At 40.6% G+C, this 10,721-nt stretch overlaps 1 pseudogene; it reads right to left on the reverse strand.

Annotated features, from left to right (window-relative positions):
* Nucleotides 1-6,104: 6,104 nt before the first annotated feature.
* Nucleotides 6,105-7,711, reverse strand: LOC119809304 (annotated as a pseudogene).
* Nucleotides 7,712-10,721: the final 3,010 nt, after the last annotated feature.

Raw genomic sequence — 10,721 nt, forward strand, 5'->3', positions numbered from 1 at the left:
ATGTGCTAGCTGTACATCACATCTGTCTGTCTGGCAGCAGCTTTAAAAGTTAGGAATTCTCCTAGCGACTGCTAAGATTAATGAGTACCTGCCATGCACGGGCACACAGTCAGTGGGGCCGAAGCTTTGCTCTCTACACCAGACTCTAAGATCAGATAGTTCCCATATCTAAAAACTGTCATCACCTAACATGCTCATGCAACTCATTAACACCTACCTACTTCCTTCTGTTTTCTTATTACTAAATAATGAGCAACCTTTGCAATTATGCAGACCCAAAATACTGTGACACGGGACTTTCAAATACCCTGCCAATCTTCTCATTCTCATCTTTGTTGTAATTAAATAGTCCATAAATATCTATTGAATAAATAAACATTTTTTTTAGTATTGGTTTTTCTTCTTTGGACCCTTACAATTTTTGAATGTTTCAAACTGGCTATGTCAATCAATGTTAATGCACTTAGCTATAATTTGCAAAGCTCCAGGTTCCAACCACAGCCCAAAATAAATAAAAACTGTGTTTTATAAAAGAGAAATGTACAGTATTTATAATTCTCATCATGCAAACTACAATCAGAATAGTAAGTGTTGAACTGGGGTCCCACCATATTTATTGCCATCCATATGAATTCTGAATTTAGCCTCAGTGTGCACTGAATGCTAGGTGGCTTATCTAATCAAATGGGATCAAAGGCTTTTGAGTAGAATATTTTATGAAAGGTATACTAGCAGCTGTAGGTAAAACTGCCTGTCAATACTGGCTCACCTCTGCAACCTTGAAAAAAATGCTTTAAAATCTTCCTGGTTTTGTGTTTCAATATAAGCTTTCCCCTAATTCTCTTTCATGATTTCTTTTTTAAATATTTATTTATTTATTATGTATACAATAATGTATACAATAATGTCTGTGTGTATGTCTGCAGGCCAGAAGAGAGCACCAGACCTCATTACAGATGGTTGTGAGCCACCATGTGGTTGCTGGGAATTAAACTCAGGACCTTTGGAAGAGCAGGCAATGCTCTAAACCACTGAGCCATTTCTCCAGCCCCTCATGATTTCTTGATTATGTACAACTTTCTAATGTCCTCAATATGAAAATGCTTTACTCTTCACAATAGGACATTTGTTTATATACTATTAGCAGGACTAAAACCAGAGTCCCCAAGAGCTCTTTCAACCACTCACTTTCCTTGGTTCAAACACTATGTCTGGAGACTGACAGGAACGTCCATTATACCTGGGTTGAGGTGCAGTGGTTTCTGCGGTAAATGCAAATTCTGTACTTGGAGAAATTCCACCCAATGTTTGTGTACACTTTGCTTTCCTTTTATTAGGAAAAGTATGTGTGATCTGATATCTTTGCTGAGGAATTCTTCAACTCGCCCTCCAAGATCCTTTATGTCTGTGGTTTTTAGATATGGCAATAGACGGCAAGGCAAGATAAACTATCATACTCCAAAGGCGGCTTTTGTTTGGATTTTTCTGATCTGCTATCCGAAGATGATTTGTGCTTTTCAGTTTTGTCTTGGATTCCACGTGGGAAATGTCCTTTGCTGTGGATCCTCATGGTCTTGGGCCTCACGGAAGCTGCCAGGCACCTACATACTGGGGCAGGATTGGGTTCCACACCCGTTGGCAAGAGAAACAAGGCTTTGCTGGTCTAGCAGTCTGTGCAGCTGCCTTCACCTTTTCACCAGCCATAGCTTTGAGGCTGCAGAGATGAACTGCTCTGCAGGCTGAGTTTCTGGGCTGGCTCTAGCTCTAAGGTATGAGCAGGAAGGGATAAAAGACTCTGTATCCCTTAAAAAATTATTTATATTATTATTATTGTTGGTGTGTGTGTGTGTGTGTGTGTGTGTGTGTGTGTGTGTGTGTGCAGGCACGTGTGTAGAATGCAGGCACACTTATGCCATGCTACATATATGGTTAGAGAACATCTTAGGAGTTGCTTCCCCTTTTTCCACCTTGTGTTTGTGGGTTGAACTCAGGACATGAGCGTTTATTGCTCAGCCATCTCACCAGACCTGCTCTTTCCTTCCTTGATCATATCTGCTGTTGTCGTGTTCTGGAATTCAGCTTTCTAGTGTTTAATGAGATCTCATTACTAATTTGCATTTTCTTGAAGTCATATGATATAGCATATTTTTGCATGCTTATTTCCTGTCTAGCAATTGTCTTTGGTAAGGTTTTTATCGAGGCTTTTGACCACATGTAGAAAACTGGACTTTTAAATTATTCTTTGAAGGGCTGCAGAGATGGCTCAGCAGTTAAGAACACTTGCTGTTCCTGCAGAGGACCTGAGTATGGTTCTCGAAAGCCACACTGGGTAACTCACACCCTCTGCAACCCCAGGTTTAGGGGAACCCAGTGCCTCTGTGCACACCAGTTTTTACACGCAAATGTCCACAGACAGACAGAAAGACACACAATTCTTTGTGTGTGTGTGTGTGTGTGTGTGTGTGTGTGTGTTTATAGCAGTTTTTACCAGGTGTGTCATGTTGTTGCTGTAGACAGGGCTTCCTTCTGTAGTACAGACACCATCATCCTCCATGCTCAGCTTGAGTGCTGCAATTACAAGAATAAGTTCAGATTACTTTGCAAATATTTTTGTCAAATCTATATTTTCTTTTGTCATTCTTTTTACTTAGTCTTCTGCAAAGCTATCTATCTATCCATCCATCCATCTATCATCTATCTATCTATCTATCTATCTATCTATCTATCATCCATCTATCTATCTATCATCTATCTATCTATCTATCTATCTATCTATCTATCTATCTATCTATCTATTGTGGCACTATGTATTGAACCTAGGAGCTCAAACATGCTAGACAAGCACTCCTCTATAAACTATGTCCTAGTATTTGAGAAAATATAGTTTTGACTTTGAGACAAGGACTTGTTAAATTTGCATTGGCCTCGTACTCACTCTTTAGAACATGAAGACTCTGAAATGCCCCTGCATCAGCCTCCAAAGTAGCTGCAATCAAAGGCTTATGCCATGAGTCCTTGTGAAAATTTCAAGCTTTTTGAAAAGCTATTTTAGATACACAATCTATTTTCTAGTCTCCTTCCTGTTTGTCTGCTTTAATCTCTGTTATTGTCCTAGTTTAACTTCTTTCATTTGATAATCATGTATACATGATTTTATTAAACAATATGAACTCTATAAACCACAAATGAGAGAAAGTATACAACATTTGTCTTTTGGAAGCTGGCTTAATGCATTTAATATAACTATTTTTAGCCATATTCATTTTATAGCAAGTAACATACCTTCATTCTTCCTTTTGCTGAAAAATTCCAGTGTGAATATATATATATATATATATATATATGTAAAATTACTTTATCTGTTCCTCTATTATTGAACACCTAGGTTGGTATATAAGCTAACTATTGTGACTAGCACTGCAATAGACATAGATGTGCAAGTGTCTCAGATGTATCCATTTGGGTCTTTTGGATAAATTCTAGGAGTAGCTACAGATAGTTCATTTGGAAGATTTATTGCAAAAACAAGAACAGACCCATTCCAAAAGCAGTAGATGTAGAGATATGATTAGCATGGGAGTAGAAATGAAAGAATTGAAATATTTTAAAAATAGAATCAAGAAAACAAAGAGTGGGTTCTTTAAAAAGTAAACAAGATTGACAAACCCTTAGCTAAACTAAACTTATGAAACAGGAAAGACCCCCTAAAATCATCATGATCAAGTTGGTTTCGTTCTAGACATGCAGGAGTGGCTCAATATACATAAATCAATAAATTTAATTCATTCCATAAATGGACTCAAACCCAGAAATCACATAATCACCCCAGTAGACAGAGAAAAGGCCTTTGATGAAAGCCAGCAGCTCTCCATGACAGAAGTCACAGAAAGTTAGGAATGGAAGAAGCATACCTCCGCACAATAAAGGCTGTATAAGATAACTCTATAACCAGCGTCATGTTAAATGGAAAAAACACAGAGCATTATCTTGAGAATTGGGAACAAGACAGGGGTAGCTGCCCTCTCTAGTCCTATTCAATATAGTGCTTAAAATCTTAACTAGAACAATGACCAGGGGACAAATACAAAGGATACAACTAGGAAGAGAAGTCAGAGTACCCCTACTCACAGACGGTGCGAGTCTAAGCATAAGACCTCCTACAGCCTGTGTACAGAGCCGTTCCAGGACGGTCAAGACTACACAAAGAAACCCTGTCTCAAAAACTAAGAAAAGAAAACAGCAGCAACAACAACAACAAAAAGGAGAGAGAGAGAGAGAGAGAGAGAGAGAGAGAGAGAGAGAGAGAGAGAGAGAGAGAGAGAGAGAGAGAGAGAGAGAGCCTAAAGACTATATCAAAACCTTCAGCAAAATGGTGGACTATAGAATTGATATGTGAAACTGGTAGCCTTCCTATATACCAATGATAAACAAATGTCAAGAAATCAAGAAAACAATTTTACTCACAGTATGAGAGTGGGGTTGGGGAGAGGGAGAGGAATGGAGAGTGAGCGAGAGCAAGAGAAAGTGCGAGAACGAGCAAGTGCCCTGGAATAAAACTAACCAAGGATATGACATGCTAAAAATGAAAGACCTTTACAAGGAAAAGATCATAAAAAGAAATAGAGGAAGATACTAGAAGCTGTCACCAGCTTCTGCAAGAATTAATAGTGTGAAAATTGCTATCTTACTAAAAGCAACCCATAGAATCAGTGGGAACACAGGCTATGATTTTTACTAAAAATGTTTTCTCTGTCTTAAGCATGAAACTCTATTTTTAAAAGAGCCTTAAAACATTTTAATTAATGTGTATTTGTGTTTGTGCTGCTCTTGGGATGCAGTTACCAGCAGCTGGGAGTTGTCCAATGAGGGTCCTGGGAGCTAAACTCAGGTCTTCTGCAAGAACACTGGTGCCCATTCTTGGGAGTCCTTCAGAAGCCAGGCTGGGAAGACTGTTCCCACCCCTGTGTGATTCTTCCTGATGTCTGGCTTGCTGCTTTGAGCCTATGTCTATTTTCTCCTGTACACCCTGACTCTGACCTGGGTTTGACCTCATTGAATCCTGTGTACTTCTGAGTCAAAATTTCTTCCTCATGACCTAGAGGTATTCTGTAGGTGAGGTTTCAGAGTTTAGTCCTATGACACTTGGTTTACAAAGCTTCTGGTGTCAAATTGCAGACTCTTCAGGGTTTGTTTGTTTTAAAGATGGTGTCCTGTGGTCATTCTGGTCAAGGGCTGAGTGCTAAGAAGAGAGTCTTTCCTTCCAGGGTCTCCCGTTGCCAGGTCTCCAGCCACATGCCTTTTGTCTGCCTCTGCCCTTATGTTATGCTCTTTAACATGTCTCTTACTGAAATAGAGCTCAGATATCCAGAGCCTCTGTTCTAAGCAGTGACTCCTGCCATCTTCTTCCTCCCTGGGAACAGGGAGAGCTCCCAGGCTGGGCACCCTCCAGGATAGCTGCCAGGCCACCTCTCCTACTTCGTAAGAAACTAGAGACATGCCTTCATTACCTCCTCTTCTGATAGCCATTATTCAACCTGCCCTAGCTTATTCCCCAGAGACTCCAGCAGACTGTTGGGGCATCATCTGCTATCTTCCTTAGAAGACAGGACAAGCTTCCGTATGCCTCATATTCCTCAATTTCTCTATTGTGAAGTGGAAATGGTAATATCTACCATAGAGGGTTGGAGTGATACTCCAAACATGCATATTTATATGAGAGCCGGTACATATTTACATGGCACTTACTGTGCTTGGCGCATAGGAAACATATGTGGAATGTTCTCTGTTAGAGAGTTAAATTAACATTAGTGTTAAAATGGGAAAATGGTAACATCTTTGATAGAGGATATGTGCACATTGTGTGGTAATATGATGAAAAACTTTTTAATTCTAGGAGACTAGAGCTTTGGCTGGACTTCATAGCCAGAGTTAAGAATATTCCTCGAAGTCACTTAACACCTAAGGCTGATTTGCCGTCTGTTTAACCTGCTTTTTTTTTTTTTTTTAAAAAAAAAAAACAATACAAGTCTTTTATTGCTCCAAATGATACCCCAAATTATACTTATAATTCAGGATCTTGTTTCTGGAGCCTGAAAACTTAGGGTTTACTCATCAACCTGCTTTATTACTCCCTTTTCAGACACATAGATGCCATCTAAAACTTTTTCGGTATCCTTGTTTTTAACTGCTGTGGCTTGCTGAATCAGAACCACTAAATTTGAAACAAGTCCAATATAATTTCCTTTGATGATTAATTCATCCTTCTGGGCTGAACAAGCTATGCCTGTGCTCATCCGAAACCACACAGATGTATTTTTCACCCAAGAAATTTCGGATTTCAACAAAGACCTGTTCTCCTGAAGGATGGCATTGATGGGGAAGTGAGCATACACAGATCTCATCTTGTAGCAGAAGCCCAGGGCCTTGTTCTGAATGTGACTACAGATGATTCAGACAGTGGCCAGTTCCTTTCTGCTACCCCACACTTGTCAACCCAGAGTCTCTTCTTTTCCTATCCAACGTGACTTGGCTCTGCATCGATGTGGTCGGAGTCCCTCTGGAGGATTCCTTGGGGCCTGTCTTAGTTAGGGTTTCTATTACTGTGAAAAGACACCATGACCACGGCTACTCTTATAAGGAAAACATTTCATTGAGGTGGCTTGCTTACAGTTTTAGAGGTTCAGTCCATTATGAGCATGGTGGGGAGCATGGTGGCATGCAGACAGATGTGGTGCTGGAGCTGCGAGTCCTACATCTTGTAGGCAACTGAAGTCAATTGATAGTCACACTGAGGGAGGCTTGAGCAAAAAGGACCTCAAAGTCCTCAGTAGTGACACCCTTCCTCCCACAAGTTCACACCTCTTAATAGTGCCCCTCCCTTTGGGGGCCATTTTTCTTTCAAACCACCACATTCTATTCCTTGGTCTCCAAAGGTTTATAGCCATATCATAATGCCAAAAAATTCATTCAGTCCAACTTCAAAAATCCTGATAGTCTCAAACTTGTCTGATGGAGGACTCTCATTGGTTAATAAAGAAACTGCCTTGGCTTTTTGATAGGGTAGGATTTAGATAGGTGGAGTAGAAAGAACAGAATGCTGGGAAGAAGGAAAGTCAGACAGATGAGATGCCTCTCCTCTCTGAGACAGTCACCATGAAGCCCGCCACCAGGTCAGACATGCTGAATCTTTCCCGGTAAGCCACCACCTTGTGGTGCTACACAGATTATTAGAAATGGGTTAATCAAAATGTGAGAGTTAGCCAGTAAGGAGGCTAGAAACTAATGGGCCAGGCAGTGTTTAAAAGAATACAATTTGTGTGTTGTTATTTTGGGGCATAAGCTAGCCAGGCAGCTGGGAGCTGGGTGGCAGGAACACAGCCTGCAGCTCCTCACTACACTTGTCTCAAAGTCTAAAGTCCCAAAGTCTCTTCTGAGACTCACAGCAATCTCTTTAATGTAATCCCTCTGTAAAAAGCAAAAGCAAAAATCACATACTTCCAACATACAATAGCACAGGATATATATTTTACATTACCATTCCAAAATCAGGAAGGGAGCATAGTGAGAAAATACTGGACCAAAGCAAGACTGAAAACCAGCTATGCAAACCCCACTCCATGTCTGATGTCAAAATGCTCTCCGCATCTCCACCTCCATTCAGCGTTGTTGACTGCAGCACACTTCTTTCTCTTGAGCTGATGTCATTCCCCATTAGCAGCTCTTGTTGGCAGGTACCCACAGCTCTGGCATCTCAAACATCTTGGATTCTCAAAGGCAATCCAGGCTTTACCTTCACAGCCTCGTGCAAAGACCTCTCTACTAGGGACACCATTCAGGGACACCCTGACACATGCCTAGCCTCAGTGGCTTTATTCTAGAACCCCTTTCTTCTCTCCTTAACTCTAAACCCAGAACCACATGGCTGAAGCTCCAAGTTCTGCTGCTTGCTGGGGTTGGAACATGGCCCCTTCATTCAATTACATCTTCACCAGTTTTTCATCTTAAACTCCCTAAGTTTGGCTGTCCTGAAACTTGTTCTGTAGACAAGGCTGGCCTCAGACTCAGATCTGCTAGCCTCTGCCCTCCCAGTTCTTGGATTAAAGGTGTGCCCCTCCACACCCAGATCTAAGCTCTTCTTTCAGGTCCTTTTTACAAGTTGGAAACTTAGCTGAGTGAGATCTTGCCCTGAGGTCACCACTTACTTTATTCCATTTCTTAATCCATTTTTCTCCTTGAACATAGGATTTAGCTCTATTCCACTTCCTCGTGCTCTTTTTATCCTCAAAATTTACATTTCGTAATTTATCCTGCTCAGCATGCTCTTTTTCATTATAAGCCTTCATTAGAGTTACCACTAATAACCACAGGACAGCCTATAATTGGATGTTTTGAGATTTTCTCTGCCAACAGAATTAATCCAAAACTCTCACTTTAGCCTCAGGCAGACTCATCAGACAAGGAAAAAAGGCAGTCACTTTCTTTACCAAAATATCACAAGAATGATGTCTAGGCAACATACTAAAATTCTTCTCTGAAATCTCTTGAGCCAGCTTCCAACATTTCAAATAATTATTAGCACCATTGCCTAGCACGATTCTACTAGTATGACCCAATAAGCAGTGCTTAAAGCATTCTACTGCTTTCCAAGCCCAAAGTACCAAAGCCCAAATTCCTGCCAAATAGACACATGGTCAGACCCATCACAGCAATACCCCAGTCCCTGGTACCAATTTCTGTTTTAGTTAGGGTTTCTATTGCTGTGAAGAGATACCATGACCATGGCAACTTTTATAAGGAAAACATTTAATTAGGGTTACTTGCTTACAGTTTCAGAGGTTTAGTACATTATCATCACAGCAAGGAGCATGGCAGCATGCAGGCAGACATGGCGCTAGAGAAGTACCTGAGAGTCCTAGATCTTGCAGGTAACAGGGAGTTGACTGACAGTCACGCTGAGGGAAACTTGAGCAAATGAGATCTCAAAGCCCTTCCCAACAGTGACACACTTCCTCCAACAAGGCCATACCCAGTCCAACAAAGCCACACCTCCTAATATTGCCACTCTCTATGAGCTTATAGGGGCCAACTACATTCAGATTACCACAGGTTGGAATTAGGGGTTTGGGGTTGGGGCTAGAAGCCCAAGTTAAGGTTAGAGTTTGGATTAGGGTTAGGTTTAGGGAGCACCACTCCCTGAAAACTCATAAACAATTGATTATGTTTTGTTTTTATTGTTTGCTTTTTTTGGTTTTTTGATTTTTGAGATTTTTATTTTGTTTTTTGCTTTTTTGTTTCTATGATAACAACTTTGGCTATCCTGGAACCTGCTTTGTAGATCAGGCTGAACTCACAGAGATCTGTTTGTCTCTGCTCTGAAGTCCTGGGATTAAAAGTATGTGCCACCACACACAATTAATTGTTGATGGAGAAAGTAGAGACATAATGATTAATAGGTGCCTATGCTCCTGTAAACAGACCTTCACCCATGCCCAAATATACAATCCTAATGAAACTCATTATTAAAAACAAACAAACAAACAAAACAGACAACACAGAAGACGCGGGTGAGATGGCTCGTTGGGTAAAAGCACTTACCGTGTAAGTCTGATGACTTGAGTTCAATGCCCAGAACTCATGATGAAAAGAGAGAACTGATTTCCAAGTGTCCTCTGACTTCCACACATACATGGGAAGCCATGGGATATGTGCAAGTGCGTGCACACACACACACACACACACACACACACACACATACACACACACAGAGTCTCGGGTCATCAGGCTTGGCAACAAACACCTTTCCTCACTGAACCAACTTGCCATCCCCAATGCTGGCACTTTGGGTTACCCTAGCTAAAATACACAGAGAAAAAATTGCTATAGTGATGTCTGGCGTATTGTTGCTTAGGACATGCTCATTACATCATCTGTCTGATGCCATTTTTTCACTTTGTTTCTCATAATATAGTTTAATAGCTTCCTGAGTAATTTACTTCAATTACAGTCAGAGTTGGAGTTCTCCTTGCCTTGCCTTTTGAGGCCACTTGAATGGTTTTAATTAATTGTTGAACATTTTCAGTATGTGTGAAGAAGAATATAAAAAGTCTCTGGGAAGCTGACTTGGAGGTTCGGCAAGCTTTAGCCTGCTGTGTGTCAGGATGTACAACCCCTGCTCTTCAGTCCAGAGCAGTACACGGAACCACAGTTCAGCTCTGCCTCAGCGAAGGCTTCGTGCTCCTTCCGCTGAGCTCTTAGAAGCAGATGTTGAGTCAAAAATTACAGAAAGGCTGAACTTCCTTTCTGCTGACCTTGGTGCTAATGAATGAAAGGTTTTAAAGAAGAAAACAAAATGAAAGCTATACCAACAGTATTTCCTCTGACTAACGTGGTCTTTAAACTGTCAAGCCCTGTCTCACTCTTGACTTCTTCCCACCCTTCTTGCATTCATTTGTTAATTTCCTCCTTCTCTTTGATGTTTACAATTCTGTGTTTCTAATAAAGACATATCAAACACAGAAAATCAAAACAAATCATATTGTAGTTAGAATTTTTCTTTGGCCACAAGCCAGCTCCCAAATAAATACACAGAGGTTTATTATTAATCAGGAATGCCTGGCCTTAGCTTATGCTTGTCCCACTAGCTCTTTTGACTTTTTAAAAAAACCTGTTTCTATTCATCTATGTTTTTGCCTCAGGCCATTTTTTTTTAACCTTTTTTTCCC

This window comes from Arvicola amphibius, chromosome 3, assembly GCF_903992535.2.
Source record: "Arvicola amphibius chromosome 3, mArvAmp1.2, whole genome shotgun sequence".
NCBI classification, from domain to species: Eukaryota; Metazoa; Chordata; class Mammalia; order Rodentia; family Cricetidae; genus Arvicola; species Arvicola amphibius.